Source organism: Lathyrus oleraceus, chromosome 6 (assembly GCF_024323335.1).
Source record: "Lathyrus oleraceus cultivar Zhongwan6 chromosome 6, CAAS_Psat_ZW6_1.0, whole genome shotgun sequence".
In the NCBI taxonomy this organism is placed as follows: domain Eukaryota; kingdom Viridiplantae; phylum Streptophyta; class Magnoliopsida; order Fabales; family Fabaceae; genus Lathyrus; species Lathyrus oleraceus.
In genome coordinates this window covers 438744493-438760336 of record NC_066584.1, presented here as the reverse complement: position 1 = coordinate 438760336, position 15844 = coordinate 438744493, and positions in this window count along the sequence as shown.

Genomic DNA, 15844 nt, shown 5'->3' with positions numbered 1-15844 from the left:
CTTCTTCTCTGAATCCGGCACTTGTTGTTGACAAACTTGTCGTTGTTGCTAGAGCTCCTGTCCCTGTTGGCCAGCATGGCATATTGAGAGAGGACTGTGATGAGATGTTGAGGCTCATCAAGAGGAGCGAGTATAATGTTGTAGATCAGCTGCTTCAAACTCCATCAAAGATATTTGTGTTGTCTTTGTTGATGAACTCTGAGCCACACCGCGAAGCTTTGCAGAGGGTGTTGGACGTGGCATACGTGGATCACGATGTCACAATAGAACAGTTTGATAGCATTGTTGTAAACATTACTGCTTGTAACAACTTGAGCTTTTGCGATGCTGATCTTCCCAAGGAGGGAAAATACCACAATTTGGCTCTACACATTTCAATGAATTGCAAGGATGATGCCTTGTCTAATGTGCTGGTAGACACAGGATCATCGCTAAATGTGTTGCCAAAATCCATTCTGGCAAAAGTTTCATATCAGGGGGCTCCCATGAGGCAGAGTGGAATGATGGTGAAAGCTTTTGATGGATCTAGGAAGACTGTGATTGGTGAGGTTGAGCTCCCAATCAAGATAGGACCTAGTGATTTCCAGATCAATTTTCAGGTCATGGATATCCATCCATCATATAGCTTCTTGCTAGGCAGACCATGGATTCACGAGGCAGGCGCCGTGACATCCACCCTACACCAAAAGTTAAAGTTCGTCAAGAACAAGAAGTTGGTGGTAGTAGGGGGAGAGAAGGCTCTCTTGGTAAGCCATCTGTCTTTCTTTTCTTATATTGATGTTGAGGATGAGGTTGGGACGCCGTTCCAGGCCTTGTCTATTGCTGATCCGTTAAAGAAAGGAACTTCTTCATTTGCATCCTACAATGATGCGAAGTTGGCCATTGAGCATGGCGCAACTACTAGTTTAGGACAAATGATTAAGCTGGAAGACAATAAATCTCGGGTTGGCATAGGGTACTCTTCAAGCACTTTCAACGAGCGCGGTTTGTTCCAGAGTGGAGGTTTCATCCACACGATCGAAGACCAAGAGGCTGCTGCTATAGTGGAAGATGATGCAGAGGAAGATTCTGGCAACTTTGTCATCCCTGGAGGAGTCTGCAATAATTAGGTCGTTATTGATGTTCCAACAGTTGTCCATAAGTCCACGTAATATGTTTGCTTTTGTTTGAAAACCCTTCTCCCATGCCAAAAGGAGAAGTGATGACATTGTTGGCACATTAATACAATGATATTCATTCAATAATTACATGTTAAATGTTTGTTTTCCAAATTATTTTCACTTTTTGCTTTTTTGCATGAAATTGGTGATCACTGGAAAACCCTAAAAATAGAGTTAAATCAATCTTTTCATCTGCATAATGATTTGCCTTGTTTGAATTCTAAAATCTCTTTTATATCCAAAATCATTATGCAGGTTGATCAAACCCATTAAACATAATGATCCAACACCATCTCCCAACTTTGAGTTCCCTGTATTTGAAGTAGAAGAAGATGATGTTGAAGAGATTCCTGATGAGATTACTCATCTGCTTGAGCACGAAGAGAAGATCATTCAGCCACATCTTGAGAATCTGGAAACAGTCAACTTGGGGTCTGAAGATTGTGTTCGTGAAGTGAAGGTTGGGGCACTTCTGGAAGAGTCTGTGAAGAAGGGGTTGATTGAGTTGCTACGAGAATTTGTCGACGTCTTTGCCTGGTCATACAAAGACATACATGGTCTGGATACTGATATCGTGCAACATTTCCTGCCTTTGAAGCCTGAGTGTGTGCCCGTGAAGCAGAAACTCAAAAGAACTCATCCTGATATGGCAGTGAAGATTAAAGAAGAAGTTCAGAAGCAAATTGATGTGGGGTTTCTGGTGACTTCTACATATCCTCAATGGGTGTCCAATATTGTGCCCGTGCCTAAGAAAGATGGAAAAGTCCGAATGTGTTTGGACTATAGAGACTTGAATAAAGCTAGTCCGAAAGATGATTTTCCTCTACCACACATTGATATGTTGGTAGACAATACAACTAAATTCAATGTCTTCTCATTTATGGACGGATTTTCCGGTTATAACCAGATTAAAATGGCACCCGAGGATATGGAGAAGACAACATTCATTACACCTTGGGGAACATTCTGTTATCGAGTGATGCCCTTCAGTTTGAAGAACACCGAAGCCACGTATCAACGAGCTATGACTACCTTGTTTCATGATATGATGCACAAGGAGATCGAGGTATATGTTGACGATATGATTGCAAAGTCGAGAACGGAAGTTGAACATGTAGAACACTTGTTGAAGCTTTTTCAGCATTTGAGGAAGTACAAACTCCGCTTGAATCCGAACAAGTGTACATTTGGAGTCCGTTCCAACAAGTTATTGGGCTTTATTGTCAGCGAAAGAGGTATTGAAGTTGATCCTGCCAAGGTCAAAGCAATACAAGAGATGCCTACGCCCAAAACTGAGAAGCAAGTCCGAGGTTTTCTTGGTCGCTTTCCAGATTTATATCCCACATATGCGCCAATACTCAAGCTCCTCCAGAAAGATCAGCGTCATGATTGAACCAAGGATTTCCAGAAAGCTTTTGACAGTATCAAAGAGTATCTGTTCGAGCCTCTGATTCTGTCTCCGCCTGTGGAAGGAAGACCCTTGATTATGTACTTGACTGTTCTTGAAGACTCTATGGGTTGTGTATTGGGTCAACAAGATGAATCAGGGAAGAAAGAGTATGTTATATACTATCTGAGTAAGAAGTTCACTGATTGTGAGTCTCGATACTCAATGCTTGAGAAAACATGTTGTGCTTTGGCTTGGGCCGCTAAGCGTTTACGCCAGTATATGTTGAAGCATACGACTTGGTTGATATCCAAAATGGATCCAATCAAGTATATCTTTGAGAAGCCTGCTTTAACTAGGAGGATTGCCCGTTGGCAGATGCTGTTGTCTGAGTATGACATTGAGTATCGAGCTCAGAAAGCTATTAAAGGTAGTATCTTGGCTGACCACTTGGCACATCAACCAATTGAGGATTATCAGTCTGTTCAGTACGACTTCCCTGATGAGGAGATTCTGTATTTGAAAATGAAAGATTGCGATGAGCCTACGCTCGATGAAGGGCCAGAGCCTGGTTCCCGATGGAGCATGGGGTTTGATGGGGCTGTAAATCAATATGGAAATGGTATTGGGGCAGTGATTATTACTCCTTAGGGCACCCATTTTCCTTTTACAGCAAGGCTAACTTTCAAATGCACGAATAATAAGGCAGAGTATGAGGCTTGTATTATGGGTTTAGAAGAGTGTATTGATCTTAGGATCAAGCATCTCGATGTTTACGGTGATTCGGCCCTTGTTGTTAATAAGATTAAGGGTGAATGGGGGACGAATCAGCATTGCCTCATCCCATACAGAGATTATGCGAGGAGGATTTCAACTTTCTTTACTAAGGTTGACTTCCATCATATTCCTCGAGATGATAATCGGATGGCAGATGCTCTTGCTACGCTTGCTTCGATGATTGTGGTGAAATTCTGGAATGAAGTCCCCAATATCACTGTGATACGCTTGGATAGACCAACTCATGTATTTGCAGTTGAAGAAGTGAAAGATGATAAGCCATTGTATTATGACATCAAGTGTTTTCTTCAGAGTCAGATTTACCCTCCTGGGGCATTTGTTAAAGATAAGAAGACTTTGAGGAGATTATCTGGCAGTTTCTACCTCAATGGCGATGTGCTTTATAAGAGAAATTTTGACATGGTTTTGCTCAGATGCGTGGATAGACACGAAGCAGACCTGTTGATGACTGAAGTCCATGAGGGTTCATTTGGTACTCATTCCAATGGACATGCCATGGCAAAGAAGATGTTGAGAGCAGGCTATTATTGGCTGACAATGGAGTCTGACTGCTGCAAATATGTGAAGAAATGCCACAAAGGTCAGATTTATGCGGATAAGATTCATATTCCCCCGACACTTCTGAATGTTATTTCATCACCATGGCCTTTCTCTATGTGAGGAATTGACATGATTGGCATGATAGAGCCAAAGGCGTCGAATGGTCACAGATTTATTCTCGTAGCAATTTATTACTTCACCAAGTGGGTTGAAGCGGCATCGTATGCGAACGTGACCAAGCAGGTGGTTGTGAAGTTTATCAAGAATCAAATCATATGCCGTTATGGTGTGCCAGACAAGATCATTACTGATAATGGATCAAACTTGAACAACAAAATGATGAAAGAGCTGTGTAGCGAGTTCAAGATTGCACATCATAATTCTTCTCCTTATAGACCCAAGATGAATGGGGTTGTTGAAGCTGCTAATAAGAACATCAAGAAGATTATCCAGAAGATGGTTGTTACGTACAAAGATTGACATGAGATGCTGCCATTTGCTTTGCATGGCTATCGTACATCTGTCCGCACTTCAACAGGGGCAACCCCTTTCTCTCTTGTATATGGCATGGAGGTTGTGCTCCCCGTGGAGGTTGAGATCCCATCAATGAGAGTCTTGATGGAGGCCAAATTGACTGAGGCTGAATGGGTTCAGAGTCGTTATGACCAATTGAATTTCATTGAAGAGAAGAGATTGACTACCATGTGCCATGGTCAGTTATATCAGCAGAGGATGAAGAAAGCTTATGATAAATAGTTCAAGCCTCATGTGTTTCAAGAAGGTGACCTTGTGCTCAAGAAAGTCTTGTCTTTCGTGCCCGATTCCAGGGGCAAGTGGACTCCAAACTATGAAGGTCCATATGTTGTTAAGAGAGCCTTTTCAGGAGGTGCTTTGATACTTACAACTATGGATGGGGAGGATTTCACTCGTCTTGTGAATTCAGATGCAGTCAAGAAATACTTCTCCTAAAATAAAAACAGAATAGCTCGCTAAGTTGAAAACCCGAAAGGGCGACTTAGGCAAAAATGAGCGTCTCGGTGGATTGAAAACCCGAAAGGGAGATCCAGGCAAAAGTTAGAGACATAAAAAAATGAATATATATATCCCTCTAGATTGAGTACCTCACCTTGGGGAAATCTAGGCAAAAATTAGGGATTTGGCAAGTAACTGCATCCTGACAAGACTTTGCCCTACCAACTGTCATCGGTCAAAGATTCTCGCTCAGTCATCGTCAACTGAAGCTTCAAATACACTGGATTTAGAGTTAGTGGAGAAATGGTCATTATGTTCAATGTAGCCTTTTTCCAATATATATCACCAATTTCAAATTTGTAAAGATCCATGGAGTCTTGCCATTTGCAGACTACCATCCTATCAAATAAATTTGAGCCTTTATCCAATTCTTTACACTCTTATTTGTTTCTGTTTAACAAATGTTTTGCATGTTTTAATTGATAAATATCATTGTTTTAAACAAATAAAGTTTTTATAAACTGTTTTTAAACAAAGTGAACATTCACAATGACTGGAAGGACAAATGGAATGTCCTCAGTGCTCTCCCAAGGATAGTATGATCTCCAAAAGGGTAAGACATTTGTTCATATTCCTAGCATATTTATATCCTCTTCATCATCTTTCAGGTTTGTCTCCTCAGTGAGCGCAGAGAAAGGTGATACACCAACAAATTCCCCAGAGAGTCTGGAGTGTTGGTCTTGGTCTTCTAATATCCCCAACTCCCCAGTGAGTCTGAGTCTAGCATCTGTGTTTTATCAAATATATGGTTGTCATCCCTTGTATGGACTGACTTAAAATCCCCTATAGAGTGATAAAAATTGATATGTTATCTTTTCGAGGAAGTTGGTCTTCCCTCATCATGATCGGAAATCTCCCGCAGAGTTGAGCAGAAATTCCCAGCATGAGTGGAAATTTTCAGCAAGTTGGTTTGTAGCCTATCCCTAGCAGATTCGCATACAATTTATCCCCTAGCAAGTTTGCTTACCACTCGTCCTCAGTGGGTTTGCTCACGTTAGACTTCCCTCAGCTGGTTCGCCATCAGATTATCTCCAGCATGATCGCCTACAGGTTATCCCCATTTTGATCGCCAGCAGTCTTTCCCCAGTGGAGTTGCCTTATCAGAGCCTGATATATTTGTTACTTCCTCCTTCTTGGATAGCTTCCTTCCCCAGTGGAGCGGTGTTTCCCTTCTCCTCAGCAGAGTTGTTTCTCCGGCAGATATGAGGAAATGTGTTGATGTTTGAAACTTCTGTTTGGTGGTTGTTCCCCATAGAGTTTCATATCTTGTCCCGATAAGTTCCCCAGTAAAGTTTTCTTCTACGATGGATCTTATCCGCGTTGAGCTCCCTGGCAGTGGCTCTGTAGTTTTCCAGCCGAGACTTTACCTGATTCTAGTTTGGCGTTGGAACTTCGAGGAAGATGTTTATTCCCTTCCCCAGCGGAGTGATTGGCTCTTTCTCAGCAGCAGAGATTTTCCTTCAGTGGTTAGAAGTGATTGTTTGATTGATGTGTTTCTGTTTGGTGGTTGTTCTCCACAGAATTTCATATTATCCCCTTGATAAGATCCCCAATAGATTTATTTTATGACCGATCTTATCCATATCTCTGTGAATTGTTGGAAGATCCCTAGCATGTGGTAGTTGTGATCCTTTGGCTGATCCCCGACGATTATGCTTGTTCCCCTAACAGTGGTTTTTGTCCCCGACAGCGACCCTGCTTGATCCTCAGCGATGTTTTGTGTTTCCTGGTATTTGTGGCTCCCCACCAGATTGGAGTTTCTCCCGTGGGCCTAGCTTTTCTCTTTTGAGATGTTGTACCGGATGTCTGTCCATTGATTCTTGGTCCCTGTTTGTGTTAGATATGTCTGTTTGTCAGCATTAATCATATATAAACCACGCATATACATGCATAATTTCAGCATTCAGATATTCATGTTGCATTCCTTGCCATATATCTTTGCTTGTTGCCTTCTGCTAGTTGGTGAAATGATCTGCCCCAAGCAGATGTTCGTGCCTGATCTCCCCATTTAGAGTCAGCCCCATAGGCAGAAAGTGTTTATCTTTCCTTCAATATTCCCCACTGAGTTATCTCCTCGTGGATGATTATTGTTTCAGTTTCCTCCCAAAATATATATTGGGATGGAATTACTCCCCTGAGTTATATCCTCATTGGGTTGAGTCTTGTTTGATTGCGTCTCTCTAGTTTATTCCTAGACTGACTCCCTTCTTGTTATTTTCCCTGCAGTCCCCTGTGGTTCAAGTGATCAATTGCTCAATAAATGGTAATTGTTCATTCTCTCTCCAGCGGATATTGTGGCCTTCTACCCAGTAACCGGTAGTTGTAAGTCCTATTTCTGTGGTTTTCTACCCAGTAACCGGTAGTTGTAAACCCCATTATGTCCCCTTGCAGAGTTAACCCTTAATTTTGTTCATCCTAACCGATGACGATTACTTTCTTCTGTTGGTTTTCTACCCAGTAACCGGTAGATGTAATCCTCCCTTTGTCGGTTATCTTTATCCAATATTCGGTATTGATATTCCTTCATTTTTGGGTATATCGCCCAGTAACCGGTGATATATCTTTGGGATCATTGCTTCTGTCAATGTATCCCCAGCGAGTCATCTTTCATTTACCCTTGTTTGGTAATGATTGTTTCTCCTTTTGATTGGTCATTATTTTATAACCAGTATCTGGTATCCCGATGTCCTTTCTTTTCAGTCGATTTATCCTTTATTAACCTAGTAACCGGTTGTGGATAATCTTCCATGCGAGTATGTTATCTACGTTCTGACGGTAATAGATAATACATTTCATGCGCTCTTCTGTTGAAGTCTTTTTCTTCCCCAGTTGAGTAAGATTCGTATTTCCTTATGGAATCGAATGTCCATCCTGTAATCGGGTTTGCTTCTTCAGCCCTCCTTTTGGATGATGAGTGTCTTGGAAATATTCCCCAATTCACGCGTGGTTGGTCACCTATTATATTCCCAGTAACCGGTATCCCTGGTGTTCCTTCCTTCTACTCCCTATTATGACTTTTTGTCCCCTGTGGAGTCAGATTTTCCTGAGTTGAAATATACCTTTCAGGTCTTCCTTAGATGTTTTGGATGATTGATATCTCTCACCCTTATACCGGTCTTAGATATTTCTTTCTCCCCGAGCGTGTTGTTCTTTCACCCTCATACCGGTGTTTTGATCACATGTCTCTTTTTGAGTTTATTACCCAGTAACCGGTAATATCTCATTGTTTCTGCCTCGGCTGAATTCCTTATTTGATATTCCCCACCGAGTCCGGATTTTTATCCGAAGTATCCCTTGTGGATAGTTTGCTGTACTGGCATATTCCCTAATACATGCATCTTTGCGTTAGCTCGAGTCTTTCCATTGATTTATTTTCATGCAGTCTCTTCATGTCTCTCAGCAAGTCTTAAGTCGTGACCTGCTCACGCATTTTTACCCTTATTTCTCTCCCAGAGTCTCTGTCCCATTTATGAGTGTATTACTCCTATGGATTCTCAGTTTCTCCTGATTTCTTTTTCCTTTGTGGACATATATCCCCACAGAGTATTAATTTTTGCATACATACATTTGCATCATGAGGTCTCTTAGGGACCAAAATTTGTCTCTTTGTTATTATTTAAGCCCATTCTACCTCGTCGAGACGAAGATTTTTACCTTCATATCTCCGGCTAGAATGACCTTAAATAGGGGCATCTTTAAGACCCTAATTTTTACCCTAAGATCTCTCATGGCATCATATCATTTGCTCAATGCATTGCCTCAAGGATCATAGCATGTGTGGCTCCTTACCCTTGGGTTGGGACTTGTGTGAGTTGGTTTGAAACCACCAAGAATGCTTGAATTGTGTATTATTGCTTTTATTATTATGTTTACTAACCAAAAGCACAAAAATATGTCACTAACATCTTTTGTTTTGAAGCTTAAGCAGTCATGTGATCCAAGGCTCCTAGGAGACTCCTATGACCATTGAAGTGGTCAGATGAAGATGAAAGCAAGCATGACAATGGTTCCCAAAGCTCTCAATCATCATATATTCCTCCCAAGTATCTCAATTTGTCAATTTGATCAAGATAAACCAAAGGGCTTGAGGATTGTTTCCCAAGGAAACCCTATTCCAACTATGCATTGACCGTGCCTTGCTCATGAAGCAACCTCAACCTATGATCAAATACAATCAAGGGAAGTTCTTACATTCATCATTTTTATGCATATATGAGCCTATTTGAGTGTCCTCAATCATTTATTTATCAAGATTTGAAGTTTGGCTTTGAGAAGTTGATCAGTCAAATCATTTGACTATTTTGAAATCCACTGAGACCTAACTTTTGATGTGTTTGTCAAATTAAGATGACCCTAAGAGAAACAATGTTCTTACGAATAATATGAACAACTTTCATGTTCACCAAAAATCCATTTGAAACTTGTAAGGTCATCATTCATTTCAAAACATTATAGGTCATTTTGACTGAAACCCTAATTTTGGGTCAACTTCCCAAGGACCTAACTCCTTCATATTTTATGATTTTAAGGTCAAACCAAGTGAATTGGAAATTTTAAGATGTCTACTTAAATTGTTATGTTGGACAAAATTTCATAATCCTAAAATAAGTACATGTGATAATACAAAACATTATAGGTCACTTTGGGCCAAAGCCATTGAAATGTGAAAAGTCCAACTTCAAGTGCCCATAACTTTCATATTAAAAATCCAAATGATTCAACATTTAAGTCTAAATTTATTATCTTGAAAATCTTTACAACTTTGATGTTTAAGGTTTTATCATTTGAGGCTTGAATCATTGAAGTAGGTGTGCTTGAAGTTGGTCCATTTTGGCAAATTTCTCAAATACATGTATTGTACCTTGAACTTCATGGCCAATTTTCAATATTTTCCAAACTCCAAATTAATTTTTGTTCAACATAACATTTGTTCCTTATGTCAATACCTTTCCAACCATTACCCACATGCTTATGTTTCAATTTTCCAATTGGCATTTTCAAAGAGGTGAAGTTTTGTGACCAATTATGCATAACATGTTAAATCTTCTTGCACATTCCATTGCATTGCCATCTGCACGTCCAAACTTCATTCCTTAGTGTTCAACACTCAATTGCAAGTGGTTTTGGGCCTCACATGCGCCTGTACAGGCCCATGCATGGAGGACCCAAGTTCATGCACAACGAGTTTTCTACTTGCTTGCATCAGTTGTGGCTATAAATAGAATGCCTTGCCTTGCTCATTTCTCAACCTAAAGGCGCTTAAAGCTCTGCTCAACTGATTCCCCAACCCTCCATTAAAGGAATTCTGAATTTTCTCTTCACTTTTCAAGCTTGAATTTCAACTTCCCTTGTTGATCTTCAACTTCTAATTCCTTAGCCTTGCTTCCTTGTTACTTCAAGATCAAGCTACACTTGAGGATTGGATTGGATCAAGCTCTCAAAAGCTGCACTTCAAAGGTTTTCACCATAACTGTTTTGATTCGAAACTCTCTTATTATTGTGCATTGCTTGGTTTGGTTGGCATTTCTGAAGTCCTCATGTGAGAGGCAATTGATTTGTGGTTTTAATTTTAAGAATTGGTTAAATTCAGATTGAACACCTCATTTTTCAAGCTCAGATTTCTTCCTCTATAGGGATCTTGAGTGAAAACTAAGGTCACAGGGGTGATGTACATCACCCCAACTTTCGAATGGTATATAGATCGCGTGTTATGGTTGAGGTTTGAAAACCTGCAACTGGTGGCCGGAAAAGGCCTTCTCACTGGAGAAGACGGTGGTTTCCACCACCGTCCCCACGCGTTTGAATCTTGGCCTTTGAATCAAGCTTACCAGATCTAATCTTGACCATTGCGTGTTATGACGTTTTTTAATTCAGCATGTGACGCATTGACTAATGACTATGGTACGTGCGCGCTTCTAATCCATTGGATGTTGCCACGTCAATTAATGAAGTCATCCAGCGCTCCAGATTTTTTCTCTTTTATTAATTTCTGTTTTATTTTCTTTTATTCCATTTTACATTAAAAAATCATAACTTCTTTATTTGGAATCACAAAAATATGGGACCAATTGCAAACTTTTTCTCTTAAATTCTAGTTTCTAAAAATGATTTTTAATTATTTTTGTGATTCCATTTAATATTTTTTGTGAATTATTTCTTTTCTGGTTATTTTTAATTCATTTAAAATACCTTTTGATATTCAAAAATGCCAAAAATATTTTCTTAACATCTTTGGAAGATGATGAATCTATGAAAAATATTCTCATCAATTTCTTAATTGATTTGAGATTTTAGTCCAATTATGTTATTTTTTCTCCATTTTTAATTATTTAAAATTAGTTTCTATTTTCAAAAAATCTTGAGAAAATTTGTCAAACCTTGTTTGACCATGTTAGACTTATGATGATCCAATTGGACTTATCCAAGTTGATTTGAATTGGATTTGAAGTTTGACATTTATTTGTTCATTTTATTTTATGCATTATTTTAATTCCAAAAAATACCAAAAATATGTTTGACCTTTCTTGACTTCCAATCTTCATTTCACTTCTATTTACCATTTATTGATGTTGATTCCATTGATGTTTGATCAATGTGTTTTGGTTATGTCTTTTGAATTTCAACTTTGTACATTCCATCTCCATCTTCATCTTCTTCTTTTTCTTTTGACCAATGAGTTAATGATTTGTGGTTAACCTTGACATATGAGAGGCTTAACCTTCTTTGATCCAAATCAAACTCATCTTGATCAAATATCAAGTGAATTTCTTTGTGTCAAAGATAGGTTGCTTCTTGGTCAAAAAAAAAACCTAACAATCCATACAAGGTCATTCTTCTTTTCTTTTGGCATGGCAAGTTGTAGGAGCTTGGCTTACTAGTCATGATCTCTAACTTGTGTTTATTTGCCTATAGTTTTATTGACCGACCTCAGATAGGTGTGACTACTACATTAGTCCACTTACGATTGCTTAACATAGCGCTAAATTGCCTTATGGCACAATAACACTAACTACTAATCACTAACTTTTAATTCAAGCATTTAATTCTTGCAATTTACTTTAATGAAATTTAATTTCTTGCTCATTAATTCATATTGTCTTTCCCCTTTGCTCACTTGAGCTCATGTTTATGTTTATGACATTTGCCTCTTGCTCACTTGAGCACATTATTGTGTATATACTATTGCCTTGTGCTTGTGTTGTTTTTGTTTGTGTGAACCAATGCAAAAAGGAGAAAGGACTTAGAATTAGGACCTTACCTATGCTAAATGGAGTTTCAAGAGCAACTAGGCCTCATGCCTTTAGAATGCTAAATATGTTGAATAGCAACTAGGCCTCATGCCTTTAGAATGCTTAATCTTAAAGTTGGATTGAAAGGACTCTTATTCTAAACCCACTCTTGTCCATTCTTTCTATTGCATTGTGGAACTTTTTGATTTGTTTGTTCTTGTGTGATAGGGATCCCAAACTTGAGATAATTAGAAGGACCATTGTCATGAGCATCCAAGATAGGAGAGACAAATCCAAATTGGAGGATCCTAGGAGCTTGATTGAATATTGGCTTGATTGCTTGAACTAATTGTTTATTGCTTGCTAAGTCCAAAGGAAAGGGGAAACTTGGATCATCTTTATGATCTCAAGAAGGGAACTCCAAGGGGTTTTATTTATTTTCTCTCATCTTTGCATGTTTAGGACCTCGCCCTTCTCTTCTTATCTCCACTCTAAACCAAGCCAAACTTTTGTGCAAACATTGAAATTGTTTTCAAAATTAGAAACCTAGGCACTATGCCTTTGATTTTTTCAAACTATTTTCATGATACTTATTTTGAATTGAACCTTAAGTCAACTTTGACTTCCTTTTGTGAATATCTCTAATTGGTAAATCCAACTCACTTCAAATTCTTTTGTGGTTCCAATGACCACCTTTGCCAAAGCTTTTTATAAACATTAGCTATTAGGTTTGAGTTATCACAGTGGTTGATGTAAACCTCACCTTATCCTTAGTGATTGAACTATAAGTCTTCCATACTTATTATAGGGTGGATCCCTCACTAGTATGTTGAATCTCTCCTCACATGGTGGATTGTTGGTGTAGGTTGAGTTTTCTCCCTTTGATAACAAAAGACCTTAAGGCTTTTATCCAAATCAATTCACCAACTTCTTTTGAGATTTTTACCCCGAACTACGAGGTTTTGATCCTACCTTTGTGATGGTACGTAGGTAATGGGTTTATCCATTCAAACAATAAAACTGTAAATATTGTATATTATTTTCTCACCTCCCCAATCATGTTTGCACAAATATTTTCACAAATACCAACCTACCATACAACATTTGTAAAAAGGGCTCCCTTAGAGTACTTAGGATGTTTTGGGTGCTTAAAACCTTCCCATTGCATAACCAACCCCCTTACCCAGATCTCTGACATTTTTATTAGTTTTTGATTTGATAAAACTTCTCGGTTTTTGTTCGCTTTCTAACCTTTCCTTTGGATAAATAGAAGTGCGGTGGCGACTCAAATTGTATGATTTACTTTTGATTTAGTCAATAAATCTAAAGATAACGAATACCCCGCTACACCTGTTGAAAACCCAGTTGGTTGTTCAAAAGATAAGTCTGGTGAATCAAACAACTTGAAACCCAATGATGATGATGAGGTACTCCGAATAATCAAAAGGAGCGAGTTTAATGTGGTAGAGAAGATTCTCCAAACCCCCTCAAAACTTTTAGTGTTATCTCTGCTGATGAATTCCGAAGCACACGGAGAAGCACTACAGAGAGTTCTTGAACAAGCGTTTGTAGAACATGATGTTATTGTGGATCAGTTCGATCACATTGTGGCTAACATCACTTCTTGCAACAATCTCAGCTTTTGTGACGAAGAACTCCTTGAGGAGGGCAGAAATCATAATCTGGTTTTGCATATCTCGATAAATTGCAAAGAGGATGCTTTGTAAAATGTGCTTGTTGACATCGATTCGTCACTAAATGTGCTTCCGAAGTCAACTTTGTCAAAGCTATCTTATCAAGGAGCACCCATGAGGTATAGTGGGGTAATTGTCAAGGCGTTCGATGGTTCGCGCAAGACGGTAATTGGTGAAGTGGACCTTCCATTCAAGATAGGTCCGAGTGATTTTCAAATTACTTTTCAAGTAATGGATATCCACCCGGCCTACAGTTGCTTATTGGGAAGGCCTAGGATTCATGAGGTGGGAGCTATTATTGCACCAGAAGCTCAAATTTGTGAAGAATGGCAAGCTAGTGATTGTTGGAGGAGAGAAGACGATGTTGGTTAGCCATTTGTCATCTTTCTCTTATGTTGAGGCTGAGGATAAGGTTGGAACTCCATTCCAAGCCTTATCTATTGCTGCTGAGAAGAGAGTTGGGGCACCCATGTCCTCATTAAAAGATGCGCTGAAGATTATAGAAGAAGGTACTGTTGACCAGTGGAGGCGCATGGTAGAGGTCTCCGACAACAAAGGAAGAACTGGTTTGGGGTTCCAGAAAGGCTCATCAACTGTTAGATTTGAAGATATGCAACTTAGCTTCCGTAGTGGAGGGTTCATTCATGGCAATGAACAACACTTAGCTGTTGTGCTAGAGGATGACGAAGAGGAAGACTGCACCAATTTTGTGACGCATGGAAAGGCTTGCAACAATTGGACTGCTGTTGATATTCCTGTTATTTTTCATCAATCTAAGTAATTGCTTTTATATGTTTTAAAATCCTTCTCCTATGCCTAAGGGAGAAGTGAACATTGGTTAGGCATTTTCAAATTGATCATCAATAAAATTAATTCTATTCATCCACATCTATGATGTTTTGTTTTTACTTTTTGCTTTATTCTAAAAATGGTAATCACAAAAAAAACATAAATAAACAATATAATTATCCATCTGCATAATATTTGGTCACAAATTCACTTCTCTAAAATCAAAATATCAAATCATTATGCAGGTTGGTTCCTAACCCCATTGAATACAATGATCCTTCTCCTTCTCCAAATTTTGAGTTCCCTGTGTTTGAAGCCGAGGAGGAAAGTGATGAGGAAGTGAGTGATGAATTATCTCGTCTTCTTGAGCAAGATGAAAAGACCATTCAGCCGTTCGAAGAGCAGATTGAGCTAGTCAACTTGGGTTCCGAGGATGATGTGAAGGAAGTCAAGATTGGGTCTCGACTGTGTCCAGATGTTAAGAAGGGGTTGATTGATCTTCTTCGAGAGTATTCAGATGTGTTTGCTTGGTCCTATTAAGACATGCCTCGGTTGGATTATGAGATTGTGGAGCATAGATTGCCGTTGAAGCCAGAATGCCCGTCAGTCAAGCAGAAATTGAGAAGAACGCATCCTGATATGGCTGTGAAGATCAAAGAGGAAATGCAGAAGCAGATTGATGACGGTTTCCTTGTGACCGCTGAGTATCCACAATGGGTGGCCAATATTGTGCATGTTCCTAAGAAAGATGAAAAAGTCCGCATGTGTGTCGACTATAGAGATTTGAATAAAGCCAGTCCGAAAGATGATTTCCCTCTGCCACACATTGATATGTTGGTAGATAATACTACTAAATTCAAAGTCTTTTCGTTTATGGATGGATTTTCCGGATATAATCAGATTAAAATGGCACCCGGAGATATGGAGAAGACCACATTCATTACACCTTGGGGAACATTCTATTATAGAGTGATGCCCTTCGGTTTAAAGAATGCTGGTGCAACTTACCAGAGAGCAATGACTACTCTTTTTCATGATATGATGCATAAAGAGATCGAAGTTTATGTCGATGACATGATTGCTAAATTGATTGATGAAGAGGAACATGTTGAGCATTTGTTGAAGCTATTCCAGCATTTGAGGAAGTATAAACTCCACTTGAATCCCAATAAGTGTACTTTTGGTGTTCATTCTGGTAAGTTGTTGGGCTTTATT